Source organism: Rhincodon typus, chromosome 4 (assembly GCF_021869965.1).
Source record: "Rhincodon typus isolate 14 chromosome 4, sRhiTyp1.1, whole genome shotgun sequence".
NCBI lineage: Eukaryota > Metazoa > Chordata > Chondrichthyes > Orectolobiformes > Rhincodontidae > Rhincodon > Rhincodon typus.
In genome coordinates this window covers 111,626,075-111,635,463 of record NC_063335.1, presented here as the reverse complement: position 1 = coordinate 111,635,463, position 9,389 = coordinate 111,626,075, and positions in this window count along the sequence as shown.

Genomic DNA, 9,389 nt, shown 5'->3' with positions numbered 1-9,389 from the left:
GTCAGCCTCTCTGCTCCTATGATGCTGCTTGGCCTGCTGTGTTCATCTAGCCCTGCACCTTGTTGTCTAGGACCCAGAGACTTGTCAGCCTACATATGCTCAGAACCACCTCCCCCTTGATAGTAATTTCACCAAGTTCCTCCTTGCTCTCCACTTCCTGACTGATAGCTATTACTGGAATGCTTTTTGGATCCTTTGTAGTGAGGGCAGAAGCCATTTCCTTATGGTGGAATCCTACAGTGCAGAAGCAGGCCTTTTGACCCATCAAGTCCACACCAACCCTCTGAAGAGCATCCCACCAAGACCCACCCCATAACCCTGCATTCCCCACGGCCAATTCACCTAGCCTGCATATCCTTGGACTGTGGGAAGAAACCAGAGCACCTGGAATAAACCCACACAGACGCGGGGAGAACATGCAAACACCACACAGGCAGTTGCCCGAGGGTGGAATTGAACCTAGGTCCATGGTGCTGTGAGGTCGCAGTGCTAAATCCTGAACCACTGTGCATCCCACCCATTCTCACTCTCTAGAGGACCAATGCTCACTTTACTTACTCTTTTCCTTTTTAAGCATCTGTAGAAAATCTTGCTATCCATGTTTATCTTCCTAGCTACCTTTGCCTCATACTCTATTTCTAATTTCTCCCTCCTAATTAACCTTTTAGCCATTCTCTGCCTGTTATTATATTCTGACCAATCATTTGACCTGCCACTCACCTTTGTGCAGTTATATGCATTGCCCTTAAGTTTGTAAGTGTTCTTCACCTTTTTCAGTGATGGGTTCTCCCTTTAGAATTTTTCTTTATTGTAGGAACATACTTCTTCGGGGTATTCTGAACTATCCCCTTTAATGTTTACCACTGCTTAAATCCTCTAATTTCAAGGACACTTCAGGTTGGACAACAAGTGCTGACCTTCTCATGAAAGAATACAAAAATTGCTGGAAAATCTCAGCAGGTCTGGCAGTATTTGTGGAAAGAGTTTCCAAACCTGCTTCTCTGTTCTGAAGAAGGTTCACTGGATCTGAATCTTTAACTCTGCTTCCTCTCCACAGATGCTGCCAGACCTGGTGAGTTTTTCCAGCAATTTCTGCTTTTATATCTGATTTCTAGCATCTGCAGTTCTTCAGTGTTCTTTTGTTTAAAAATTACACTTTTTAGTAGTGATGGCAAATACATTGGCTACATGTGATGTCACTTCCTCTGCCTTTTGTGTTGTAATTCCACCAATGAGACACCTGGCAGATATTTTCCACTATTATTTCTATTGCGTGTGCTAACCCAGAGGGGAGAAAAAACACAGTTAAAAAAAAGTAATAATTGGAAATAAATGCACTGGTTGTAAAAAAATAGTTATGAGGTGTACAAAACAAATGAGAAGTGTAGACATCCTTGATGAACACAGCAAGCCAAGCAGCATCAGAGGAGCAGGAAAGCTGACGTTTCAGGTGGGCCTAGACCCGAAACATCAGCCTTCCTGCTTCTCTGATGCTGCTTGGCCTGCTGTGTTCATCCAGGTCTACACCTTGTTATCTCAGATTCTCCAGCATCGGCAGTTCCTACTATCTCTGTAGACATCCTTCACAAGTTTTACTGATCTTTCCTTGTGGGAATTTAATTCTCACACATTTTTCTTTATATTCCTCAAGAGATGTGGGTGACACTGGAAAAGTGAATACTTTTTGTCTATCCCTAACTGCTCTTGAGAAGATGACAGTGAGGTGCCTTTTTGTAGAACAAACTTTTTTATTATTATTATAATTAATATTATTAAAATATTATTTTATTATGGGACCAGGAGTGTGCCAGTTAATCAAATATTCCGGAGAATCAAGAGGTCCACACAATCATTATAACACTAAGTAATAGAAACGTATTGCAGGAGGTATACACATTACTGTTATATTTTATTTACAGCATAACTCACCTAAACAATGATGCAACTTTGCTTTCTTAGCATAGAGCATACATCCTTCTCACTCGCACCTCAACTAACTACTCGGATGTCACGGTATTTGAGGAGAAATTGACTCGAAACTGAATCAACTGTTGCAGATTGAACAACAAGTATATTTACATTGCGATGAATAAATGTAAAAACCAAAATAACTGGACAGAATCATGCAGAAAACTTTGCGGTATTTGAGCTAGACAATTTTTGCCGGCTTATCGACATAAGGTGCTGGTTAAAACACCAAGTTGACTGTATAAAGCTGAGTCCTTCAGTTGGTAATCTCGGATGGAATTTAACAGTCAACCACTTTGCTGTGTATGTAAAGTCACCTGTGGCCAGACTGAGAACGGTAGCTGATTTCCTATCCCACATAATTTGTAAAACCATTCGGTTTTTACAACAATCCAGTCACAGTTGCCATTACTGTTGTTATCTTTTTAATTTTATTTATTCCATTGAACATTAATTCCCCAAACTGCCATAGGGGGATTAGAACCAGTACCTCGAGAGCCTTAGTCCAGATCTCTCGATTACTAGTCTCGTGACATACCACACTGCAGCTGCAACCATTTTCTTTCTGAAAATTAAGTGGTGCAAAAGAATTATGATGAATGAGCTAAGAGCAAAGAACCTTGAAATCAACTACTTCAGATTTCGATGTGTAAACTCTCAATAGATTTTAATGAATTTGTTTTTTTTATGCTGTTTAATAGAGCAACTAACTGGTTAATGACCCTATTAAAATTCCAGATGAAAGAATTTCAGGCAAACAGGAAGCTGCATGAGCATTAATATTAGAACAACCTGATTTTTTTTAAGGTGCTAACATTAAAGTGAAGCCCAGAATATTAGGATGAAGCAACAGATGTTGCAAATCTTTTGATCTTTAAGGGAGGCTCTGGTGAGTGAGATTCGCTTTTTAAACCATCTCCCATATCAAATGTGCACACGAAAATGAACATGTTGGGGTAGAGCTGGAATTAATAGAGTCTCCAAAGAAATTAAGGACGCAAATGTGCTGTTAGGTGTAATGCAGATACAATTGTTGTAATGTTACAAAACAGGTGCATAGTCATTAACGGAATGGACAGAGCATTATTTACATATTGATGTATCTAGATGCTAATGACTGGGTGATTTACATTTAACCTTGCCTGTAGAGGTTTAGGCGTGTTTGAGCGCTCTGCTGAGGTTAATAGTGGTTCCTCAACTAAGGTGCTTAAAACTTATGTTGTTAAGAGGGTCAATTGCAACGTAACCTTGGATACATTACAGCGAAGGTCAAACAGGAACATCTGTTACATTCCTGTATTGTGGTCTATTCTGCTGGTATTGAGTTGTACTGGCTCAGCTACCTTCCAGTCAGTGTGCGGGAGAAAGATTGCTGATTGTTATCAAGTGGAGCCATTCGGTGACAATCCTTCCATTAATGTTACCTCAATGATCCCCAAATCTGCATCTGTGGAGAGTCAAAATGGCAGGGATAAGTTAAAAAGAGAAACTTGCATTTATATAGCATCTTTCACAACCGCAGGACTGAAAGGGCCTTACAGCCAATGAAGTACGTTTGAAGTTCAGCTGCTGTTGCAATGTAAAAATCAAACATTGCAGCTAATTTATGCACAGAAAGCTCCCACAATGAGATGACGACCAGATGATTTGCTTCAGGTTCAGAAGAAGAGTCACATTGGACCTGAAGTAGTTACTGTCGGAGGAATCTTCCCAGTTTCAGTATGTTGTCAGCAATGGTAAGGAAGTTGGAGAAATCACATGAGATGGCCAGTAATGAGCCTCTCAATGTTGAGAGCAAAAGGTCCCATTTTCCGAGCAAGTGTTGATCAGTGAGAAGAGACTCTCCCTAGTGATGGGTCAGGAATGTATTTGCATGCTTTAACATCTCATTATTAGTTAAACTCACCAAATGAATATTCAGTTTCCACTCTCCCACTCATTAGATAGAAATTAGATGGTGGTAAGTCCTGACATGAAAGTCGGAGCTGATACCTGGTAACTTCAGTTCACTGCTTGCCCCTTTAAATCTCCACCATGGATACCAGTCACCAACCTTGCAGAGCACACCTCATGCCTCCACTCACCATCTTGGCATCTGACACATACCAGCCTCACCACATCACCATGTCTCCAATCTAATGCATCTACAACACTGTCCTGCACTTCAACACTGCACTCTGGGGCTCTCCAGCATTTTACATCACAGTGCTGCTGCCAGGACACTGTGCACAGGGAGAGGCACAGGTCCTGTGAATTTACCAGGCTGCATCTTAGGCATCCTTGCTCTCTCAGCGCTCACTCACTCCACCAGTCAAGGGGTGCTGGCACAGCAGGTCAAGGGCAGTCTCCCATATCAGTCCAGGGGCTTCAGCATGGTCAATCTGTCACATGGGGTGGTCATGATCAAAGGGTCCATATCCCTATAATCCCGGGAGTTAGCCATGGTCAGCACTGTAGGCTCAGTCTGAAGAGGCACGGGAAGACTATACAGACATCAATCAGGAGTCTGGTCATGCATCATTCTTGGATGTCCATCTGAGTCATCAAGGGAGTGGTCATGATCAATTCTGGGTGTTTGTCCACGAAAAGTCTCATGGGGGTGGGTGTGGGTTACTGGGGAGGGTGGCACTACTGAAGGAGGGACTGTGGGGAACATGATTGTGAGGGTTGGAGGCAGCTTGTTGGGATACAGAGGGGATCATAATATGGGGGCATATGGGGGACTGCAGTGGTTCAAGAAGGCAGTTAGACACCACCTTCTCAAAGGCAGTAAGGGATGGGCAATGAATATCGGCCTAGCCTGTGGTGCCAATATCTTATGAATGTATACAAAAAAAGTCTTCAATATACAAGAAGAAGTGATGATAGAGCTGTTGAAGGGAAAAGGGTAATGCAGGAGGGTGATCATTGACAGTCAGCAATAGTGGCTTCGATAGGGGAACAGTGTGTCACTATTTCTGGCATGTTGATTCAATATGCCTTGGCTGATGGGTAAAGTCAGGAGATGAAGGTTTGAATGGATGGATTAGGTTGAGTCAAACATTAAGTATTGTCCAATGGTTCTTATTGCTTTAAAATAAATTAACAAATGTTGTTGATAAACATTACATTGGAATTGGAAAGACCCAGTGTGATTCATCACCAGTTCCAAAAATATATTAGCTCTTTCTCTCTCTTCCAAATCATTTCTCTTGTTAAATATTTATATAACGCCCTCTTGAATGTATAAGTGCATTTCACCTCGAGTACCATCCTCCGCACTCCAATTCACACTTCCATCACCTGCAAGGTTAATTACAGAAATCTAATTTTAAAACACATGGAGGTCTTGGTGGCATACTGGGTAGTGTCCCTGTCTCACAGCCAGAAGCAGCATTCCCTGTAAGGTGTGTGGCGGCATAGCTGCTGTGAGGCTCACCATTGAAATGAAGTCTAAAACATTTCATTTTCCTTCCCTATCACCCTTTGAAATTGGATGCTAGCTTTTTGCAATTCATGGTAGAGGACTGTCAAATCCCTCTGAGCTGGAGCTTTCTAAAAACTTTCACCATTTCAATGCTGTTTAGCTCCTCTATTCTTCCTCCCATAACCTCATATTTTCCCATATTACTTTCCATCTGCCAAGTTCTTGCTCACTCGCTCTATCTGTTGTGCCTTCCTCACCACCTACTTTCCCACCTATTTTTGTGTCATTCACAAACTCGGCCATTGTACATTTACTTCCTTCATCCAAGTCATTAATAACTATCATCAACAATTGTGGTTCTAGCACTAACTCCTGTGGCACTCTACTCGGTACAAGTTGCCATTCTAAAAATGCCTCCTCCTTTATTCCATCACTCTCTGTTCTATTAATTAGCCAATTCTCTATCCATTCTAATGTACTACCTCCAGCATCACAGACCCTTCTTATTAAGTAGCAATAAGTACCTTATCAATGATCCTGATAGCGTAGCACAGCTCCCTGTTTCCCTGGTGCTGGCACCAGTCTTCTGCAGAACAATTTCTTTGTACTACCATATCTTTTTCTAATTTTATTTACCCCACACAGTGGCTCAGGTTACAATTCAGAGATGATTACCCAGTGTTATTTTATATTTAGGTACCTGGTTGCTCATAAACGATCAGCAGAAGCTCTTTCTGTGTTTACCTATTTTGTTGATACCCCAACTAGCAACACAACTTGGCATGGGGCAGCATGGTGGCTCAGTGGTTAACTCTGCTGCCACATAGCGCCAGGGACCCAGGTTCAATTCCACCTTCGAGTGACTGTGGAGTTTGCAAATTCTTCCTATCTCTGTGTGGGTTTTCTCCAGGTGCCCTGGCTTCCTCCCACAGTCCAAAGATGTGCAGGTTAGGTGGATTGGCCGTGCTAAATTGCCCGTAGTGTTCAGGGATGTGTAGCCGTGGGAAATGCAAGGGTACAGGGATAGAGTGGAAGTGGAAGGGGTGGGTGTGTGTGTCTGGTTGGGATGCTCAATAGTGGCTCGGTATGGACCTGATGGGCCAAATAGCCTGCTTCTGCACTGCAGGGATTCTATGAACTGGCTCCTTGTCCTCTCAAACCAAACTTGTCTCCCGCACTGAGCAGATGTCTGGAACTCTTGTTCCAGAGCAGAATGGAGGTAGGAGGTGGTTCACACAAAGGAAGATTTAGAAAGGTAATGCACAAAAGACAAGGTAATAGCAGAGGATAGCAATACAGGTGATGATAACCAGAAAAGAACAGGATGTGACAACATGTGGATACAAGAGAATACTCCAGTCAGCAAGGTGACAATAAAGAAAACTGGCTAACAAGACAGACTTGAAGGCTTTTTAATCTGAATGCATGCACCATTTGTAACACTGGCAGACACACAGCAGAACTCATGCTGCAGTTGGCAGAGAAAAGTATGTGTCCTGACACAGCTGTATTGCTTACTGCAAAAACTACATTCCTTTTCATCTCTCCCACTTGAATGTCTCCCCATTCCATGATGCCATAGTCAGTTTATTCATTCTCTCTGAATCCCTGAGCTCATCCCCACAAGTAACAAGACCTGTTGGACTATTGCCAGGGCTGAAACTTCTCCACTGCTGCCATCTGGATCTCAATACTGACCTCATTCATAGTCACACTCTCTGGTCCCTGACCATGAAACAGATCTGAAGTATCAAGCCTAAGGGTGTCACTGCTTCCTAGAATATACTGCCTTCTCTCTCCATGAATCACAGTCTCTGATACTTAGATGCCAATTCATCAGCTGGGAGCTAAAATAACTCAAACTACAAGATGTTATTGTACATGTGATTGCTGCGAGTCATGTTGATGTCCATCAGTTCTCATGTGCTACAGTTACGGAGTTATAGAATCATAGAGTCATACAGCACAGAAACAGGCCCTGCGTTTGGTTCATATCCCTCTAAACCTTTCCTATTCATGTACATATCCAAATTTCTTGTAAATGCTGTGACAGTATCTGCATCTACCAATCCATCCGGCAGTTGAACCACCCTCTGTGTAAAAAAGTTGCCCCTCAGGTTACTTTCAAATCTTTCTCCTCTCACCTTAAAAATATGCGCCTAGCTTTGAACTCCCCACCCCAGGTAAAAGACCTTTGCTGTTCACCTCATTTCTGGCCCTCATGATTTAATAAACCTCTATAAGGTCACCCCCTCAGCCTCCTATGCTCTGAATGGAAAATATCCCAGTCTATCCAGCCTCTCCTTATAACTCAAATCCCACAGTCCCCACAACATCCTGGTAAATCTTTTCTGAACCCGTTCCAACTTAATGATGTCCTTCCCATAGCAAGGCAACCAGAACTGTTCACAGTACTCCAAAAGTGGCCTCACCAACATCCTATACAACACATCACCTGAGTGGTCTTCTTTATTGTGGCATTCCTTTCTCAGCTTGGTATCATCAGAAACTTTAAGATACCTTTGTTTCTGGAGCTCCTCAGATTTTGTTTACTTAACAATGTATTTACTATTTGTTCTATGCAAGAATAGAAAAATGGCAATGTATTTAAATGTTTCTTAGATGTTATTGCCACTGTTTTTAACAGATGGAGAGAGATTGCAGAAATCTGTCATGCAGAGAGATCTGGGTGTCCTGGTACATGAATTTCAGAATGTTAGTTTGCAAATACAGCAAGTGATTTGAAAGACTGAGATTTGCTCTGTCTTGAGAGAACATGACGTTTTAAATGATAAAATACGTGGAAGAATCAAGGGAAAGAAAATGAGTCAACACAGCGTGGAGCTGTGTGGCCAGTCCTGATGAAGGGTCCTGACCTAAAACGTCAACTTTCCTGCTCCTCCGATGCTGCCTGACCTGCTGTGCTATTCCAGCTCCATATTGTGTTGACACTGACTCCAGCATCTGCAGTTCTTGCTATCTCAGAAAGAAAATGAGTATTAGGGTTTCAATAATGGATGAAAAAATATATAAACTTTAAGAAGCAACCAAGTAAATACATACCTAGAACAGGTAAGATGATGATACTAAACCATATGCACTGCATATAGGGGGTTTGTGAGCTCAATTGACTGGACATCCACTTTGTGATGTCAACAGCACTGGTTCAATTCCCACACTAGCTGAGGTTACAATGAAGGACAATGTAAGTGGGAGAAACGACACCTCATTTTCCACTTCAGCACTTTACAGCCTCGAGGTCTCTCTACTGAATCCCATAACTTCAGAAATTGGTTACGTTATGTTTGTTATCCACTTTTCTTCCATTTTGTCTCTCCCCCTTCCCACCCAGCCTTCTCTTGTTTGTATCTTATGTTTACTTTGCTCTGAGTACAGATGACCCATTCCCATACTTTCACATCTTTATTTGCACCCATATTTCAAATCCCTTTTTTTTTGTCTCTTTCTCCACCATTATCATCCCCTTTGTCTTTTGCACTGGGCCTCTGCATCTGTCAAAAATATTAAAATAAAACATTTTCAGATGTCTTTCAGTTGTCAAAATGGTAACTCTGTTTCTCTCTCCATTGATGCTGCCCAACCGGCTAAGTTTCTCTGGCATACTGTGCTGTTTTCTTTATCTATTGCTCATGTCCCAACTCACACCAAGTCTCATTCACCTGTCAACCCTGTGCTCATTGACTTTGACTTATTCCCACCCTAGTAATGCCTCAATTATAAAATTTTCCATTTGCTTTACAAATCTCTTTATGACCTCCTTATGGTTAACAGTGTATTGGCCACCAGCCTCACAACTCTCTCAGATATCTGACCTCTTGAACATCCTTGATTTTAATTCTTCCACTGAAATAACTGCACAGAGGCTGGTATCCCATCACCGAGTCACCTTTTATTTAAATGTGTACAGTACATGGGCTCTGACTAGCCAGTCCAAAGCCAATCCTTAGACTGAGGAGACCTTCTGAACCTCCTGTTTATGTCTGTCAGCCAGGGC